The 21,059-nt window shown below is 38.9% G+C and overlaps 1 long non-coding RNA gene across 1 annotated transcript; it reads right to left on the bottom strand.

Moving 5' to 3' along the window:
• Positions 1-1,713: 1,713 nt before the first annotated feature.
• On the bottom strand, positions 1,714-2,232 carry LOC122403587. Its single transcript, XR_006259631.1, has 3 exons — positions 2,185-2,232; positions 1,956-2,034; positions 1,714-1,885 (listed from the first exon to the last, which is right to left on the bottom strand). It is a non-coding gene; the product is annotated as an uncharacterized LOC122403587 (long non-coding RNA).
• Between the last annotated feature and the right edge of the window lie 18,827 nt (positions 2,233-21,059).

Genomic DNA, 21,059 nt, shown 5'->3' with positions numbered 1-21,059 from the left:
CGTGGAATGGGCAGCTCCTCGAGAAGAAAATCGAAATCAACCGGGAAACAACAGACAACTGCGGGACCGAGCAAACATCCGACCACCAACAAGGTATGAGATCGACTTCGCTGAATATAATCCGCCAAACACATTTCAGGAGGCGATGAACAGTGCTGAAGCAGAAAATTGGGCCGAGGCGATTCAGGAAGAGTTCGCCGCACACGACCAGAACAAGACGTGGTCGATCGTACCAAGGAAATCGGATCGGAAGCCCATAGATTCGAAATGGGTGTTCAAGGTCATACGAGACACGTCAGGTAACGCATACCGGTACAAAGCGAGACTTTGTGCACGAGGATTTCAACAGAAAGAGGGACTCGACTACACGGAGACCTTCTCGCCAGTCGTGAGATACGACTCGCTAAGACTTCTACTGGCCATGGTGGCCGAACAGGACTTGGAGCTCACACAGTTCGATGTGAGAACAGCCTTCCTTCACGGCAAGCTGAAGGAAGAGATCTACATGGAGATATCAGAAGGACTCAACGTCAAGAAGGAAGATGAACGCGGCTTCGTGTGTAAACTGAACAAATCGTTGTATGGCTTGAAACAAGCACCCAGGTGCTGGAACGAAAAGTTTCGTGAGTTCCTAGAAAAATATCAGTTTCGGGAAGCTGAAGCAGATAAGTGTATCTTTCGAGGACGGGTAGACTGTGTAGATGTATTTTTAGCGCTTTTTGTAGATGACGGACTCATCGCAGCAAAAACAAGTAAAGCCCTCGAGTCGGTGATAAAATCGCTTGGAAACGAGTTCGAAATTACGATCGGGGATGGAAAATTATTTGTCGGGGTACAAATAGAAAGAAATCGATTAGAGAAAACCATGTTCTTGCATCAAGAAGCATATGTAAAGAAAATTCTTAATAAATTTAAGTTGATCGATGCAAAAGCAGTAAGTGTTCCAGCCGACCCGCATGCGCGACTAGTTCCAAACGATCACGGTGATGGAAACCCAAGCACAGTACCATTTCGAGAAGCAGTGGGCTCGTTAATGTTTCTTGCCATTGTGACGCGGCCGGATATCACATATTCGGTGAATTCAGTTAGCAAATTTCTTAGCAATCACAACGAGAGCCACTGGCGAGCGGTAAAACGAATCTACCGGTACTTGGTTGGAACGACGAAAGTCGGGATGTTCGCAAGTGACATGGAGACCCGTAGATCTACCACGGGGTATGCGTTCTGTCTGTCGAATGGGATTGTGACGTGGTCGTCCCTAACGACAAAAGCTAGTCACACTCAGCACAACGGAGGCTGAGTACGTCGCGGCAGCAGCAGCTGCGAGAGAGGCCATTTGGCTGAGAAAATTGTTAAACGATCTCGGGTGTCTACCAGTAACTGCGACAGTTCTGCGAGTAGACAATCAAAGTGCAATCCGATTAATCAAAAATCCGGAGTTCCATAAACGAACTAAGCATATAGACATTAAGCATCACTATGTTCGCGAAACTGTGGAGAGTGGAGAAATCGCAGTAGAATATGTTCCTACGGATCATCAGCTGGCCGATATGTTTACCAAAGCATTTCCAAAGAGACAGTTTCAGCATCTATGTTATGGTTTAGGCATAGGATTCTCGACGCACTCAAACGGCGGGAGTGTTGAGATTAAAGTCATCGCGCGTCGATAACTTCACGCAGTTGCGCGAGCAACACTTACAATCAGTATTAAGGCGCCAGAGCGCACTACTGGCGTTCTGGCCATCTTGATTTTTTTTTGGTTGGTTAGTGATCGTCGAGCATGAGACATGTGCAAACAGTCATTTTTGTTTTTCTCTTTTATAACCAATAAAACGTGTATTCATTCTAAGGCTAGTTTTCTCTTTAACCTCATCGCCTACTCTCCCTTGAAAATATCAACAAACAATAATTGATAATAATGAAGAAATACTAAAAGGTTAGAAACACGTATGTACCTCGTTGGTCGCGAAACGCTGACACATCATGGCAGGTTCCAAGTCTTATTATTTCTTAATTTTGAGTTCCAATAAGAGACTGTAACAGAAATGAAATAACGATGCATTAAAGTATGCAAACGATTATTACAATTAAGTAATGATTAAATCGAAACCGTATTGCAAGAGATCATAAGTAGTAATACGTGAGTAGTAATAGTGGAAGGATAAAGAGGTTAGAAATACGCACCTCGGTCGCGAAACGCCGATACGTCTCGACACGTCTTGTTATGTTTATTTTCAAAGTATGAATGATGGCCGTCCTCTGTGCTCGGCAACGCTCGCGAATTAGGCGGCAGGGTGGGGGAAGCTCCGATGTCTCGCGAAGCTTGTATTACGAACACGAGGGATGCCTCAAATAGAAACCGCGGATAGACTGATTTTAGCAAATTATTTACAACTTTAACTAGTCACCGAAACGCGAATAATTCGTACTTTTCAACTCGTATGCATTTACACGCAACTAGTCTGTTGTCTATCACACTAATTCAGTGAGTTTCTCAACTGACCGCCATCCATGAGAAGAGGCCGCTAAAATCAGCTCTGAATTTTCAGGTCGGTATGGCAGTCAGATTCGGCCGCGAAAGTCCATAAGGTGACAAGTCTACTCGTATACCTCGTCTGTGGTGAAAGGTCTACTTGTATACCTCGTCTGTGGTGAAAGGTCTACTTGTATAACTGGTCTGTGCTTTCACCTTATGGACTTTTGTGGCCCAATCTAACTGTCATACCGACCTGAAAATTCGGAGGTGATTTTAGCGTCCTCTTCGCATGGATGGCGGTCAGTTGAGAAACTATTCACTGAATTAGTATCGATGGGCAAACAGCTGTAGTGTGTGCGTAAATACATTTGAGTTGACTGTGAAAGGGATTAAAATTCATTTCTGAATGTGTTGGTAACGTTGCGAATGACACGAAAATGGTAATGGGGTTTCGAGACCCCATAAAAACGAGCCGAAAAAATATATTGGGTGAATGATCTACTCGTATATCTCACCTGTGGTGTTAGGTCTTCTTTTTACCCCATCTGTTGTCGTTCGAAAACCACTGGTGTTTTTACTAAGTCGGTATTTCAGTTCGTGTGACACCGCCTTGCATAAGATGCATAGTCTCCTATACCTGGTCTGTACTGATGTCACGACCCCAATTTAGATTCTATATTTATATTTAAGATAATTGATGATCTCTAAATTTAATAATAATTTCTGCCGTTTCGTTGCGCTACGAACTTATTCCTTATTCATCAGTTAGTAACGTCACGTGTGACACGAAAATGGTAAGGGAGCTACGTAGCCCTCTGATGCTATGTAGCAACACAAACCAAGTATACGAGTCGTATAGCTCGTCTGTGATAACACAAAAATGCTTTGGACGATAAGTAAGTCTATTCTGTACCTAACCTAGTCTATAGTTCAAATTCCTACCCTCGACAGCGCTGTATTTTATAGCAGTCTGAATTGATAACATTGGAAATGGCGCAAAATTATGAAAATACACTGCCTAAAACCTTTATTTATACACTTTTTCACGTCAATGAACATTTGTTTCTGATTGGCGCTGAAAATAGTCAATATAATATAGACAAGCATTTAATAAGCATTAATTTTCATTCACAACTTCTTGTTTTAACAATACATTACCATAGATAGAAAAAGTAAAGAAACAAATCTCAAAATTAGACAAATTTTTGTATCTTATTGAAAAAATGAAAAAAGACAGTGTGATATATTATAAAAAGATTGTAGAAAGTGTACGAATAAAACATAAAACAGGGCGTGTTAAAATTAAGGAAAATTTACAAATAAGACTTTCCGAATAAACTCACCACTTCTACATTTTGTTGAAAAATATATTTCTGATAAAACGATGGTAACATTTTTTCCGATTGTACATGCCAAAATGATTGTATTTGTTATTGTTCTGTGGCGGCCAAGGCACCACATACGCCTTAGTCGTTCGAAGCCGCTACAATGTATGGTTGCACACGAGACGACCAGAGCCGCGCGAGCCGAAAAGCCGTTGTCGTCGCCTCTGACCGTCTTTTGTTTTCGAAGGCCTCTTGGTACGGTGGCGATGATCGTACCAGAGAGTCGAGCGTAACCCGCACCACGAGTCACGTCGTTGTACGACAGCAACAATAAAATTGTGCGGAACGGAACAGGGCGGAGTCATTACCTTCCCGATCCCACATTGGTGACCCCGACGTGATCTCGCCGCGCAAGTAAAGTTTTTTTAAGAAAATTTGGACATTTTTTGTATACGGACCATATTAGTTAGTGTAGAGAAATAAGTGTATAGTGTTAAGAACATAAGGAAAGGACACGGTCTGACAAATAGTAGGCGCGGTGTGTGTGTGCGGTGAAATTAATCTTTTGTGACCAAGACTGGTAAAATGACTGACCCTACCGTTAACGCGGGACATCCGGGAGTGTGCCGTTGGCAGTTGATCGCGTCGCTGTACGAATACCCGAGTTTTGTCCGGGAGACCCGGAGATGTGGTTTTCGATGGTAGAGAGAAGTTTTGAGGTATCCAATGTAACGTCGGAGACCACGAAATTCGGGTACATTCTCGGCGCGTTAAGTGCGCGACACGCCGCGGAAGTAAGAGACATTATCATGAATCCTCCGGCCACGGATCCGTACACGACGCTCAAAAATGAGTTTATTCGCCGGCTTAGTGCGTCGCAGGAACAGAAAACGCGACGGTTATTGGAACACGAGGAAATCGGGGACAGAAAACCGTCCCAATTTCTTCGTCACCTGCGCGGATTGGCCGGTACGGCTTTTTCGGACGGTGTATTGCGGACGCTTTGGATGGGCCGGCTACCTGCTAATATGCAGGTGATTTTATCCACGCAGCGGGACACCCCGCTGGATAAGGTAGCAGAGTTGGCAGACGCTGTCGCGGATACGATGACACCGCGGGTACACGTCACGGAGGCCGCGACTACGGGCGTATCTGCATCCTGCCAAATACCCCCGCCGGGCCCGAGCATCGAGGCCATGTTAAACATTAAGATGTCGCAATTGGCTCTTTCCTTGAGGCAGGAAATTTCTGCCATCCGTGAATCCTTGGTGGACCAGGGACAATCTTCCCGTCGCAGGTGGACCCACCGAAATCATCCAAACTCGCGCTACCGCAGACGATCTCTATCGCGATCGCGAGAGCGGCCCGCGGGAGGACAAATGGACCATCAAGGGAAATGCTGGTACCATTGGCGGTTCGGTCCGGCCGCGCAGAGATGCGTTGCACCGTGCAATTGGAACGCCACGGATCAGGGAAACGACCTAGGGAGTCGTTGATGGCGGCCAGCGACACAAATCCAGCATCACGCCGCCTCTTCATCTTAGACAACAGCTCGAAGACGGAATTTTTAGTGGATACCGGGGCCGATTTGTGCGTTTTTCCGCGCCGCCTGCTAGGCGGATTGCGAGAAAGATCGGAGTACCAACTGGCGGCGGCGAATGGAAGTGTAATTAACACCTACGGGACAGTGTCGTTAAACCTGCACCTTGGCCTACGACGGGATTTCGTGTGGCGATTCGTGGTTGCGGATGTTACAAAACCCATAATCGGGGTAGACTTTCTCGATCACTTCGATCTTATGGTGGACATCCGCAATCGTCGCCTCGTCGATCGGACAACGTCGTTAACGGTCCGCGGAACACGAGCCGAGGATGAGACGCCGTCGGTGAAGACAGTAGCAGGGACTACCGTTTACCACCAGCTCCTGATGCAGATGCCGGAACTTACACGGCCTAGCGGCACCCCGATGAGGACTACGCACCAAACGGTGCATTACATCGAGACAACCCCTGGACCACCCGTTTCCAGCAAGCCGCGGCGGCTTGCACCGAACCGGCTCAGGGCTGCCCAGAAGGAGTTCGACGCGATGGTGAAGATGGGCATCGTTTGTCCTTCGAAGAGCGCGTGGTCATCACCCCTTCATATGGTTCCGAAGAAGGGCGAAGAAGCTTGGAGGCCTTGCGGTGACTATAGAGCGTTAAACGCACGGACAATTCCCGACCGATACCCCGTGCGTCACATTGAAGATTTTGCGCAACAACTGAGTGGCAAAAAGGTATTTTCCACAATAGATCTCGTCCGAGCTTATAATCAGATTCCGGTTGCGTCGGAAGACGTCGGAAAAACGGCCATTACAACGCCGTTCGGGCTTTTTGAATTCCCGTACATGTCGTTCGGGTTACGAAATGCCGCGCAAACATTTCAGCGCTTTATCGACGAAATTTTACGCGGTTTCGATTTTTGTTACGCGTATATAGACGACATTTTGGTCGCCTCAGAATCCCAAGCCGATCACCTGCGCCATTTAGAATTATTATTTAAACGATTAAAAGAGTACGGCATTGTTGTTAATCCGAATAAATGCACGATCGGAAAGGAAGAAGTTAAATTTCTAGGCTATCGGGTAAATGAAAGCGGCACTCAACCTTTGCCCGGCAAGGTATAAGCCATAAAGTCATTTCCCCTTCCGAAAAACGCGAAGGATTTGAGGCAGTACTTGGGAATGCTTAATTTTTACCGCCGTTTTATCCCAGATGCCGCTCGCTTTCAAGCACCCTTGAACGACCTTCTAGCCGGCAATTTAAAGGGCAAGACCCCGATAGCCTGGACTTCGGAAGCGCGTCAGGCTTTCGAAAATACTAAAAATAGTTTAGCAAACGCAACCCTACTTTCTCATCCTGCGGTCAACGCTCCGTTGTCGGTTACCTGCGACGCTTCTGATTACACCGTAGGAGCTGTTTTACATCAGTGCGTCGGCAACGAACGACAACCATTAGCATTCTTTTCTAAAAAGTTAGGATCTGCCGAAAAGAAGTATTCAGCTTACGACCGGGAACTACTTTCTATCTATTTAGCAATAAAACATTTCAAACATATGCTCGAAGGCAGACATTTCACTATTTTTACAGACCATAAACCCATAACTTTCGCTTTCAAACAGAAATTAGATAAATGCTCTCCTCGACAATTCCGATACCTAGATTACATTGCGCAATTCTCTACAGATATTCAACATATTTCCGGTAAAGACAACGTCGTTGCCGATGCACTGTCCAGAGTGGAAACGGTTAACCACTCGATTAATTTCGAAGAATTGGCAAAATCGCAAGCCCAGGATGAGGAGTTGCAGCGGTTGTTGAATAGCGAATCTAGCCTGCAATTACGCAAAGTCTCGTTGCCTGGCACGTCTTCCGAAATTTTTTGCGATATTTCGACTAAGAATATAAGACAATTACATGTATTATCACATCCAGGTATTAACGCGACGATCAAGCTCATAACGCAACGTTATGTTTGGCCGTCGATTAAAAGAGATGTTCGCACGTGGACACGTTGCTGTATACCGTGCCAAAAATCAAAAATTTCCCGTCATGTGACTGCACCATTGGCTACATTTGTTAAACCTTCTGCGCGATTCGAACATATTCATTTAGACATAGTAATTTTACCGGTGTCCGAAGGTTTCAGGTATTGTCTGACCTGTGTAGACAGATATACGCGGTGGCCGGAAGCCTTCCCCATGGTCGATCAGGAGGCCCAAACCGTAGCTCGAACCTTTTATGACGGTTGGGTAGCGCGGCTTGGTGCTCCCGTACGGATTACCACCGATCAGGGTAGGCAGTTCAAATCCAAATTATTTTTTGCGCTGAACAATTTAATTGGATCCACACGCCTTCGCACAACGGCGTATCAATGTATTCTCTTAGGTAAGTCAATAGAGGAATATGAACTAAGAATGTATGTTTTGAAGGGTTTGAGACAAGAGTTCGACCAAAATGTAAGAGTGCTAGAGTGTCAGAGAGATGTGACCATCAATGATATAAGGTACACACTAAAACAAGAAGAGCTACGTAAGGAAAAGAGAAGGGGAGAAAGGGCTGAAAGAGACAGTGAAAGCGTAAGGGAGGTGAGAGAGAAACCAAAGAGTGAAACATATTGCTATAATTGTGGGGAAAAAGGGCATATGGCAGAGGAATGTTATAGTAAATTAAAATGTTTCAATTGTCAAGGACATAATCACATTGCAGCAGAATGTAAAAAGCCTAAAAGGTTTGTATCAACACGAGGAAGAGGAAATCGAGGTAATAATCGAGGAATTGGTAGAGGAAGATACAATTCCCATGTACGTGGAAGAGGAGAAGCAATGATGCGAACCGATGGTGAGACTGTATTGCAGGTAAATGAGAAAATATCTACGGAGAGAACAATAAAAGAAGACTTAGAGTGGGTATTAGACTCAGGCTCGACGAGTCATATGGCAAACAGTGCGAGAATTTTTGAAGTGATGGAACAAGAAAAGAGAGAAGTAACTATGGCAGATAAAGAGGGAAAGAAGCTGATTTCAAGCGGAATAGGAGAAATTGTCATGAAACAACAGGAGATTCAAAACAAAGTAAGATTAAAAAATGTATTGTATGTTCCCAATTTAAATGCAAATCTACTATCAGTTGCAAAGGTTACTGATAACGGATACAAAGTATTATTTGACAAAGATGGTGCAATGATATATAAGAATGAGGATGAAACACAAATGATAGCTGTACGTGAAGGTAATTCGTATTATGTAAAATCAAAGAGTGTGAATGAAGAAAAAGCAGCAACAATAAAAGAAGATGATATTTGGCACAAAAGGCTCGGACATGCAAACAAGAGAGTAATAGAAGAAATGAAGACTGAAGACCTGGTTGTGGGGATGGAAGAAAAAAATAAAATAGACGTTCAATGTGATTCATGCATTGAAGGAAAGGCGTGCAGGAAAGTCCATCCAAGAATTGTGAAAAGGAGAGCTAGTAATATAATGGAACTGTGGCACATGGATCTAATTGGGCCCATCAAACCCTCAACAAGAGGCGGAAGGAATTACATATTTACGATAATTGATGACTATTCGAGAGTAATTTTTGTATCATTGTTACAGGAAAAAAGTGAAGCGGCAAATGAGTTAAAAAAATTGGTTGTTTTGAGAGAAAACGAAACTGAAAGGAAGTTGAAAGCAATTCGTTCCGATAATGGTGGAGAATTTATTGGGAAAGACCTGGAAGAATGGTTGCAGTCAAAAGGCATAAAACATGAGTTCAGTCCAGCAAGAACGCCACAATGCAACGGAGTTGCAGAAAGAGGGAATAGAACGGTGATAGAGATGACAAGAGCCATGATGTCAGACTCAAAAATGCCACTAGATTTCTGGGGTGAAGCTGTATGTACGGCAGTACACATAAGGAACAGGATTAAATCAAATGTTCATGGAAGGACGCCATATGAATTATGGTATGGAAGAAGACCAAATATAAAGTACATGAAAAGGTTTGGCTGTGTTGCATACATATTGAATAAGGAAGGGTCGAGACAAAAATTTGACCCGAAGACAAATACAGGAGTATTTGTAGGATATGCAGCAAACAATACATACAGAGTATATATTCCGCACATGGAAAAAATCCGAAGTGATTGTGATGTGAAGTTTGATGAAAGTAGGAGTGGAGGAGAATTATTGAAAATTAAGGAGAGAGAGGAACATGAAGGAAATGATGTTGTGATCATAGAGGGACTAGGCTTTGAGAATCAGGACAAAGAAACTGAACTAAATGACGAAATTGAAGAAAACATAGAAGTGACAAGCGGAACAAGAAGTGGTGATGATGAAAATGCAATTGAAGAAATGGATAGTGATGAAGATGACTTACTGAGAGAAAATGAAGACGGAAATCGTATAGAAATAAGAGATAGAGGAAGACCTTTAGGAACGACCAGAGAAGTCATGGAATTACGGAAACAACAAGCACGAGAGGAAGAAGAGCAACGAGTCAAAGAAAGAGATGTTAGGAGATCAGAGAGAATAAAAAATCAACATTTAGCAATGTTAATAATTGATGAAGTAATACCAAAGAGTATACAACAAGCCAAAGAATCCGATAACTGGAGCAAGTGGAAAGAAGCAATAGACGAAGAAATGAAATCCATGATGAGACATGATGTGTGGGATATTGTACCACGTCCAAGCAATAAAAAAATCATAAACAGTAAATGGGTCTTTAATATAAAAGAAGATCCGAGTACGAGTGAACGGCGTTATAAGGCACGTTTGGTGGCTGTAGGATGTGGACAACGTCCTGGATTTGATTATGACGAGACCTTCGCTCCAGTTGTTCGGACGGAAACAATTAGACTACTATATAGCATAAGTGCCGAAAATGGGAGAAAAATAAAAATGTACGACGTCAGAACTGCTTTTTTGCATGGAGTTTTACAAGAGGAAATATATATGGAACCGCCGATGGGATATCAGGCAAATCAAAACAAAGTGTGCAAATTAAAGAAATGCATATATGGGCTGAAGCAGGCAGGAAGATGCTGTAATGAGTATATGACAGAAGTGTTCATAGAAAGCGGATTATGTCAATCAAGAGAGGATCCATGTTTGTTTTATAAAAAGGAAGGAAATGACCTATTGTTTTTCGGCGTTCACGTGGATGACATAATAGTGGTATCGAATAGCGATGAAATTGAAGACAAGTACAAGAAAAAATTAAAAGAAAGGTTAGATATAAAAGATTTAGGTGAAGCAAAGAGTATACTGGGAATACAAATTGATCAAGAGAAAAGAATTATACATGTACATCAAAGAGAATACATAAAGAAATTATTGGAAATGTACGGGATGAGAGAATGCAATACGGCTACAACTCCAATAGACCTAAACGTGAAGATGGATAATTATGAAACAAGCAAAAGATGCAACATAAAAGATTATCAAGAGCTCATGGGGAGACTAATGTTTTTGAGTGTCCACACACGACCAGATATTTCATATGCACTAAACTGCCTGTCACAATTCAACACTGATCCTAGAGAGATGCACATGACAGGATTAAAACGAGTGCTGAGATATTTGAGAGGCACAATTGATTATCAGCTAACATTTGGAAATAAGTGCTCCAGGAATGAAATCGTTTGTGAAACTGACGCGTCATGGGATAAAACAAGAGATGCAAAATCTTTTACAGGAGTATTAATCTATAGAAATAGTGATTTGATTTTTTGGAAATGCAAAAAACAAACTGTCGTGGCATTGTCATCAACGGAAAGTGAGATGGAAGCGATGATAGAAGGTGTGAAAGAAGTGATATGGACTGATAGACTGTTGAATGAGATAGGATTGGGAAAAGAATTAAGAAAGGAAGTTAGGTGTGATAGCTTGAATGCAGTTAAGTTAGCGAATGGGGGCAATTTTAAAACTAAATCCAAATTGTTGAATCGAAAATGTTATTTTATTAAAGAAGCTGTAAAGAGAGATAACATGCAAGTATTACATGTTCCAAGTGATCGGATGAAGGCGGATTGCTTGACTAAGGCTTTGAGCGGACCCAACTTGTTGAAGAATGTTAAAGGTTTCATGGATGTTAATAACAAATAAAACCAAGGGGGGTGAGTGTGGGGTTATTTTTATTGTGTGGTATGCCTGGTGAGTGAGTGGGGAATGAATGAGTGTGGTGACACGTGGAGAGAACATTGTGAAAAATATATATACGTTAATTTATTAAACAGAAAGAGGCTCATTTAATTTGACTACCAAATTCCTCCCACAAATCGTACATTCGTTTTCAAAGATCTTAGATTCAGCCAAAACTATTTTACAACCCGCTTATGAAGGTCCATACGCCGTAGTGCGCCGAGGCGAAAAAACATTTACAATAAACATTAGAGGTAAGGAAATAAATATATCAATTGAAAGGCTAAAGGCTGCTTATGTACTAGCAGAAAACAGACCGGATCCCGTGAGCACAGAAAATCAGCCGGTCACACAAACAAACATACCTGACAATGCGCCGGTTATACAGCAACGTGTTACGCGTTCAGGTAGACGCGTACGTTTTCCCGAGCGATTTCAAATTACGCGGTAGTACTTAAGGCTTGCGCATTATTATAATAAGTATCATATACCATTTATTTTTATCCATCACTTTTATGTACTTTCATGTATTTTTAGGCATTACGTATTATATATTAAACTCCATGTAAATTCCTTTTTTTTCAACTCTGTTCAAATACTGTAATGTAAATCTTAGTTAGGATAACGCATTTTATATAATAGAGTAAATGGTAGTGGTAATGTAGTCGTTCAATTTTTCGTAATTGTGCCAATTACTGGCAGGGGGGTAGTGTGGCGGCCAAGGCACCACATACGCCTTAGTCGTTCGAAGCCGCTACAATGTATGGTTGCACACGAGACGACCAGAGCCGCGCGAGCCGAAAAGCCGTTGTCGTCGCCTCTGACCGTCTTTTGTTTTCGAAGGCCTCTTGGTACGGTGGCGATGATCGTACCAGAGAGTCGAGCGTAACCCGCACCACGAGTCACGTCGTTGTACGACAGCAACAATAAAATTTTGCGGAACGGAACAGGGCGGAGTCATTACCTTCCCGATCCCACAGTTCCTTTAATACTACATTAAAATCTCATTCTTCCTGATCAAATAATATATTAATAATAAAAATATTTACATTTATAGTCTTCAGGACAATTTTGTCCAAAAGTAAAATATCTGCCCAAATATTTTTTGTATCGTTTGATATATCGAGTGATATATCAAGTTTTTATATTAGGCATATTGTAGTCCGAACATTATATCTGTATGTAAATCGGTTGTTATGAAAGTGGTTTAAGTCACGAAACCAAAGATTGTGATTTTCTTTTGATACTGTGTCACATCAATTATATTTAATTATTATAGAAAAATTTTTGCCAAGTGCATTGTCATTATTATTCTCTGTTTAGGATACAGAAAGAAAGCACAGCAAGTAGACGTTACGTCGTTGACGAACTCCGGTGGATCCGGTCTGTTATCACTGGAATTTTAAAAGGCCGCCTTCTCGTCAACTCGGATTTATTCGAATTAAACCCCCGCAGGGCCGCACGCCGTCTGTCCATCCGATAAGATTCTTTCTCGCGAACAGGAACGGCCACTAAGCTTTTCGTCGTTCCCTCGCCATGTACCTGTAAAAATTTTTTTTACGAAATGTTACACTCGTTAGAGTCAGAGTCGCAAACTGGATCGCGTTGAATTTAAATTCCAACACAGACATTGAACTCGGTCCAGCGGCGTGGCCATCAATCTCGAGTTGTGGTTTTCTGTGCCTTCATCGACGTCGGCAAGAAATATTTGGGACATTCGATTGTAAAACGTTAGATACGTTATCAGACGGCAGACTTTCTAGCCGATACGCGTTCACCATGTTCCGTGGCCGACTACCGACACTGAAATTGCATTATAGAATCGTGATTAGGTATTCAAAGTTGAGCACACCCGTAGCAATGTTGGCTGACGGTTAATTTCACGCGGCGGATGAATCGTCTGGATTATAGAACTTCTATTTACTTACGGAAAAGTTTAGTTTTAGGACGATAGTACTTTTATACAGAACTTGTCAGTGTTTATTTAAGTTAGTACTTACTCCATCGTGGAGCAATAGAGTTACTATTCCACTTAGGACCGTTTAACGCGCTGGCTGCCAGACCAAATCTCTCAGATTGTCCGGGAAAACGAAACTTTATTTTTGGACAATTGGTAGCTAACGCAATCGCAATTTGTCATAGAACTTATTTTTTATAGTCTCGTTAAAATTCTAGAGGTCTGTCTAGATTTATTGAGGATTAATTTGTTTAGCTCCTTAGTGACAAATCATGCCACTCATATATGGGTGACGTAGCAGTTAATGTGTTAATAATAGTATTGGATCTAGTGGTATTAATCCATTTATCATTTATGGTTTAACGTTTTAAATAACGTTTATTTGATTACTTTTGTTAATTCTGAAGATGGATGCAAATGGTTGGTTTGAGAACGTTTAACAAGAATAGCGAATGCTCGTCATGTTGATAACAATCTTTGTTCCTACTAATTTGCCTGAATATATTCTATCGTACCTCTTTTTTAGTTTCGAACGTTGACAATTTGTTGAAGTGAACGAAAAAGTTCTAACTTTCAAATTTCTAGGCCCGAAATTCGACTTTACTTGATTTATTTGATTGCAAAGCTGCGAAAGTACAACAATTACAGTGAAAACAAAAGTTCTAACCTCAAAATCTCCACTTACAATAATGGTTCCTCATTTCAATGTCTGTAGTGGGTGTCCAGAAAAGTTGAAACCAAACATATACTACGTGTTGCTGACGTCAAACAGATAAAAAAAGTTCGTATAAACTTATGTCTTAGAATTCGTTGTACAGAATAGTGTACGTATTATAAATTCTCAATAATATTATTGTTTACTTCGAGATCTCTACTATCAGTCCTTCCAACGTCTAATAGACATTTCGTGGTACCATGCAAAAAAGTTGGTTTATAAAAATGCAATAGAAGATTAACTTTAGAAATTGTATATTCAAAACAAAATTCAGATGGAATATTTGAGAGAGTTCGACAATCACTAATTCGTCTACATTTTTGTAGAGGGGGGAATTTTCGAACATTTCTTATAACTACAATAAATCATAAATATCTTCTAAAGTTCATATGTATTCAATAAAGCATTTTCGGGCATAAGTTTATACGAACTTCTTTTGTCTATTTGTCCTGAGTGGCACGTAGTATAAGTTTGGTCCCAACCTTTTTGGCCATCTTGAATATATCTGTGGAAAACATTTTGTTTTAACTCGTTCCACGCGATGTCGATACGGTTGTAGAACTTGTAGAAAATTCGTTGAAATTTTCTGGATGGAATGGAGGTCTGTGGGAGAACTTGGGGCACCATTTCGATCGTATCCTTACCTGGTGGTTCGACGTCTACGCTGGACTTTGCTTTATGCGGACACTTTATGCCCCCGATTGCGAACGACACCGGAACGCTCTCAAGTCCTCGGCACTGATCGGGATCCTTTTCCGATCGCAAAACAACGAGAGCGGTTTAATTTAAGGTTCCAAGAAGACCCCGAGAACTGTGTTTCCTTCGTTGGGGTCTACAAGCTGGCGGCACGTTTTAATAATCGTGTTCTAGACGACGAGCATTCTCGTAAACCAGATCCGTTTTTATGCATGAATCTTATCAGCATCCTGACTCGCAGAGACTCTCCTTTGTACGAGGAATGTTCACCGGCAAATCGAAAATTTAAATTGAACGGGAGAGATACACCCGGGTCCCCGTGAAAAAATCTAGACGTCCCGGTATTATTTTCGGTATTTTCACGAGCTAATTTATCCGCAGCCAGCGATCGTCCTCGACGATAGACCGAGGGGTTTAATCGACCGGTCCAGTATTAACACGAAATTTTAGATAATTTATTAATCGGGAGGAACTTCTTAAAAGGTGAAACGAAACTTTTATCCGAACGACGAGATGTCCGGCCATTGCTCGGGGGATATTAGCGTTAGCGCGAACCCTCGACAAGATAATGCACCGTGCGAGGTTTTTCTTGTTTCTGAATATTCGTTTAAATGGACTTAAATAGCTCTCGAACGTAACGGTATGTTTAAATGCTGCACGAGGTGTTGAAAACTGAATTTAGAACTGGTAGAACATTGTACGTTGGAAACATTATCTTCTGCGAGATACAAAACATTTGAGATGCCGATGCAGTAATAAAATTTTAGGGGAAGTTTCTTTACTAATACACGCTTCAAGTATCCTTTAAATACATGTAAAATAATAAGAAATATATTTATTTTCGATGCGTTGATTACAAGTACAAAACGTTTGAGATGTCGATACAGTGATTTTAGGGTAAGTTTCTTTACTAGTAAATGCTTCAAGTTTCCTTTAAATACGTGTAAAATAATAAGAAATATACTTATTCTCGATGCGTTAATTACAAGTTAATAATAAAATTAATTATCATAATAAAAGAGCAAAATAACTGACATTATCGTATCGTTTAACTAAAGTTAACATTATTCTTTGGTATATGATTTTCAGTAAACGTTATGTGGCATCTAATAATAATTTATAATGATCACAAATACAGGGTGTTAGGCCACCCCTGGGAAAAATTTTAATGGGAGATTCTAGAGGCCAAACTAAGACGTAAATCAAGAATATCAATTTTTTGACTGAGGCTTCATTAAAAAGTTATTAAAAAATTAAATTAACAAATTTCAAATCATTCTGGAAAAATTATTTTTGGTTGCGGGGCTCAATTACAAACATTTTTGGTGAATACACATACCCCTGAAATACTACCCACTTTCGAGAAAAAAATTCGAATAGGTGCTGAAATTTTTAGACGAAATTAAAAAATTTCAAATCTTGCTAAAAAAATTACATTTAGTTATAGGGGTCAATTACAAGCATTTTTAGTGAATACACATACCCCCGAAATTCTTGCCCACTTTCGAGAAAAAAATTCGAGTAGGTGCTGAAATTTTTCGGCGAAAAAAATATTTTTCAAATCGTTCTAAAAAAATTATTTTCAGTTACAAGGGTTGATTACAATCATATTTGGTCATTACATATACTCCGGAAATCTTACGCATTTTCGAGAAAAAAATTCCTTACCGAAAATCTAATGTGGGGCCAGAATATTTCCTTGAAAGTTCATGCGAATTTTTAAAGTATACTCATTCCTGAACGGATTGGAGGATTTTAATTTTTCAAAATGCAAACAACGCGTATTTCAGTGAAGAATATGTAGAAATTCTAACAATATTAAAAAGGTTGTTCGTTGATTCCGTAAAGTTAAAAAAACTCCACAAAAATGGTCCAATTTTCAAACAGCCATAACTCCTGTAATAGTGAATATATTTCAATGAAATTGTTTTCTGAAGTAGAGCCCACGGGCACCTACAAAAAAGTATTAGACAACTTTTCTGTAAAGCGTCAAACAAATTTATTAAAAATGACAAACAAATTTTTAAGAAAAATCGACAAGGGGTAGGTGACTAAATTTTACGGTGAAAAAAAAATTTCAAATCGTTTTCAAAAATTTATTTTCGGTTGTGGGGGACAATTACAATCATTTTTGGTCATTAGACATACCGTCGAAATCCTACCCACTTTTAAGAAAAAAATTCGAGAAGGTGAAATTTTTCGACAAAATTAAAAAATTTCAAATCGTTTTGGAAAAATTATTTTCGATTGCGTGGGTCAATTACAATAATTTTTGGTGTATAGAGCTACCCCCGAAATCCTACCTACTTTCTAGAAAAAAATTCAGTACGGGCGGAATTTTAAACGTTATAACTTTTTAACGAAGCCTTCATCAACAAAGTAGTATTCTTGATTTTCGTCTTATTTTGGCTTCTAGAATCTCCCATTAAAATTTTTCCTAGGGGTGGCCGAACACCCTGTATAATTGCTCTAAGCAAACTACATTGATGGTTCATTATCGTTGTTTTGTATATTAGTGCTCTGTCTTTTCTTTATTTCTCAAATTCGTATTTTGGAGATTTTTATATGCAGACGTAGCAATTTTAAGAATACCATTTTTGCCTGTGGCAAGCAACGGTTTATATGCAGTAACTATGGAGCGCAGTTGGGAGTGAAAGGTGAATAATTTCTAGTTTGAAAATTACAATATTTGTATTAATAACGGCTAACAATGTAATAACTTCATTTTTTAACATACACGAGTGTATGGTCGGTTTGTATTTAATTAGTGCTACTTATATTATTTATAAGTAGTTTATACTTTCAATTGATCTTAGTGTTTTGAATGTTTTTACAAATCTACACAGCTTAGAATCAACTGTAAAATCTGTATTTCGTAAACCAAAATGCTTTTTAGATTATTTTATAAATGCTTCTCTCGAACCAATTGTTTTGCTCATAATCTTATCGAGTGCAGCATTCAAACTGTATTGATCCCACAAACACTTGTTTATTGTTAGGTTTTAACATTAAAACGGAAAGATAAATATTAGTACAAATAAATACGGATACAAAATTGAAATTTTTACTGTTCGGTAATGAGCAAGAATGTTCTGTCCAAAACCAGGGAACAGTAAACCAATCGAAGAAAAACATGTTCGTGGAAACCAGTTCACTGTATACAAAAAGGAAAGAGAAAATCAAAACAGTACTTATAAAAATATTTTGTATAGTTTGTTAAATACAATAGTTTTTATTTTATTCGGTGTGATACATTTTCAAAATAACTGGCCAAATACTGTTTTTAAGCCTTTGGACAGCAAATCGTTAAATTTTAAACGAATAAATACTCGAATTGATTTTGTGGTGAATAATGCGTACCAATATATCAGATAAGAACATACCATAAATATTTAAAACAGCGTTTATCTCTGCTTATGTATTTCCCTGAATTAAAGTGTACGATACAGTCTTGTATCAAATACCTTATCGTGATATCTTGAGGTGTCGAGATATCTGATAGTAATATTAACAACAGTTTATCTGTGTTATTTATACTTTAAAATCTGTGTTATTTATACTTTAAAATCTGTGTTATTTATACTTTGGTTTCTCTGGACTCGAATTTAGATTTAGTTACTCGTGTTGTTGAGAAAACGGATGTGTAAGTATCCTATAGCACGCACTATGTTTTGAACAAAAAGCGTACATTTTCCAGATAAATGTTTTATAGATACTAGATACAACAAGAGTTAAGTATTTATTTCATTTTAGAAATTTTTCTGTAATTATTCTGATCATATAAAAGTTTAAACTTTTTCTAAGATTCGTTTGTTTATGGTAATTAGGATGTTAACTGTTGTTAATGTTTGTATCATATGGTCCAGATGAAGTTCCAACCTGTTTTCTCAGAAACCAATAAAGATATCGACTTTTCTTTTCAAATTAAATGGTCCAAGGACCTAATTTTTTCAATATTTATAACTCTCGATTTTTTTAAATGGAAGATGGTATTCTTCTTTATTTATTTGGATAACTCTTAGGAAACTGAATAACATTTACTTGAACCAATTTTTTATTGTACATTATTGCACAAATTTTTCAATGTATGCTTGTTAACAGAATCGAAATATTTTGAATACCTTTTTACTTAAACGTATTTATAGAAACGATTTAAATTTTTCATGACTCTGTAACTATGAAAAAAAAAGTAACTCAAGTTAATGCCATTCAGTTCGATTCTTTTTGCTCTATATATTTTCATTATGTTTGCTTCCCTTTCTTTTTATGTCGCTACAGTAAATTGTCCAAAACTCTAGAATTGAAACATTTGTTAATATATATTTTGTAAACAATGCTTGTTTACAAGTACCTTTGTTATTTTATCGAACAACAATCAGAACCTCATTCTTTTCCAATAAATTTTTGAATTTTATTAAAAGATTCGTTTGGTAAATGTTTACTTTGGTGGCATTGCCTTAAATTTGTGTATTTTATTATGGTTTTTTCACAGAAAGCTGTACTTGATCTTTATAAAGAAATACAGATAGGGGAGGCTGAAAAAGTAATGAACTTTTACATTTTTTTTTACAAAAAAGACTTAACATTTTAAAAAACTATATTATCCGTGGAGTGATCCCGATGATTTTTTAGTATCTTATAGAGAACAAAATTCTGTACAACTTTTACTTGAACAATAATTGTTGTTTGGCATCAGTTTTCGAGATATTTGCAAAAGTTGTTGGTTGGTTGTTCCACCTATACGTGTGCCGCAGGCGCGTTGTATCTGCAAGGGGCTGACAATCGTCTTTTGTGTACATCGACGTCACCGACAGGCGACAAACGTATATAACGGGTGGACTAAAAGATATAACTTAACCAATTTCAATAGTATACAGGGTGTTCGGCCACCTCTAGCAAAAATTTTAATGAGCGATAGTAGAGGCAAAAATAAGACGAAAATCAAGAATACTAATTTGTTGATGGAAGCTTCGTTAAAAAGTTATTAACAATTAAATTCAAAAATTTCAAATCGTTCTGGAAAAATTATTTTCGGTTGCGGGGGTCAACTACAATCATTTTTGGTGAGTACACATACCTCCGAAATCCTATCTACTTTCGAGAAAAAAAATCGAGTAGGTGCTGAAATTTTTCGGCGAAAAAAATTTTTCAAATCGTTTTAAAAAAATTATTTTCGGTTGCGGGGATCAATTACAATCATTTTTTATCATTACACATACCTCCGAAATCGTACGCACTTTCGAGAAAAAAATTCCTTACTGAAAATCCAATCAGGTGCCTAAATTTTTCAACGGAGAAAAAAAATTGCAAATCGTTGTGGAAAAATTATTTTCGGTTGCGGGGGTCAATTACAATCAGTTTTTGTCATTAGACATACCCACGAAATCCTGCCCACTTTCGAGAAAAAAATTCTAGAATGTGTGAAATTATTCGAGAAAATTAAAAAATTGCAAATCTTTGTGGAAAAATTATTTTCGGTTGTAGGGTTCAATTACAGTCATTTTTGGTGAATAGACATACCCCCGAAATCTTGCGCATTTTCGAGAAAAAAATTCAGTAAGAGCGGCACTTTAAACGTTAATAACTTTTTAACGAAGCTTCCACCAACAAATTAGTATTCTTGATTTTTGTCTTATTTTGGCCTCTACTATCGCTCATTAAAATTTTTGCTAGAGGTGGCCGAACACCCTGTATACTAGCTCAGACTTAACTCATATATGCATAGTGTCGACATAAAATATAGCCAAACCTAATCTAATCACTAAAACTAATTATTTAATTTAATCAATATTTCGACAATTAGTTTTAGTGAATAGATTAGGTATAGCTATTTTTTATTTTGTCTCTAAAGGGAGGGCAGTTTGCAGCTCATAACGAAATTGATGCGAAATTGTTTAAATTAAATATTTCAGTCGACCCGTTATGGGCGTTCAGTCATCCCTGCGAAAACTTGTAATAGGAAATTCCAGAGGCCAAAATAGGTCGGAAATCAAGAATACCTATTTGTTGATGGAGGCTTCGTTAAAAAGTTATTAACGTTTAAAGTTCCGCACGCATTGAATTTTTTTTTGAGAATGCACAGGATTTCGGAAGTATGTCTATTCACCAAAAATGATTGTAATTAACCCCCGTAACCAAAAATAATTTTTCCAGAACGATTTGAAATTTTTTTTTTCATCGAATTTGGACACACTTTGACGATTTTTTTAAAAATTCATTTT

Source organism: Colletes gigas, unplaced genomic scaffold (assembly GCF_013123115.1).
Source record: "Colletes gigas isolate AHSC1104 unplaced genomic scaffold, ASM1312311v1 Colletes_gigas_Sc00063, whole genome shotgun sequence".
NCBI lineage: Eukaryota > Metazoa > Arthropoda > Insecta > Hymenoptera > Colletidae > Colletes > Colletes gigas.
Note: the sequence above shows the minus strand (reverse complement) of the source record. Positions and strands in the feature narration are given on the sequence as shown.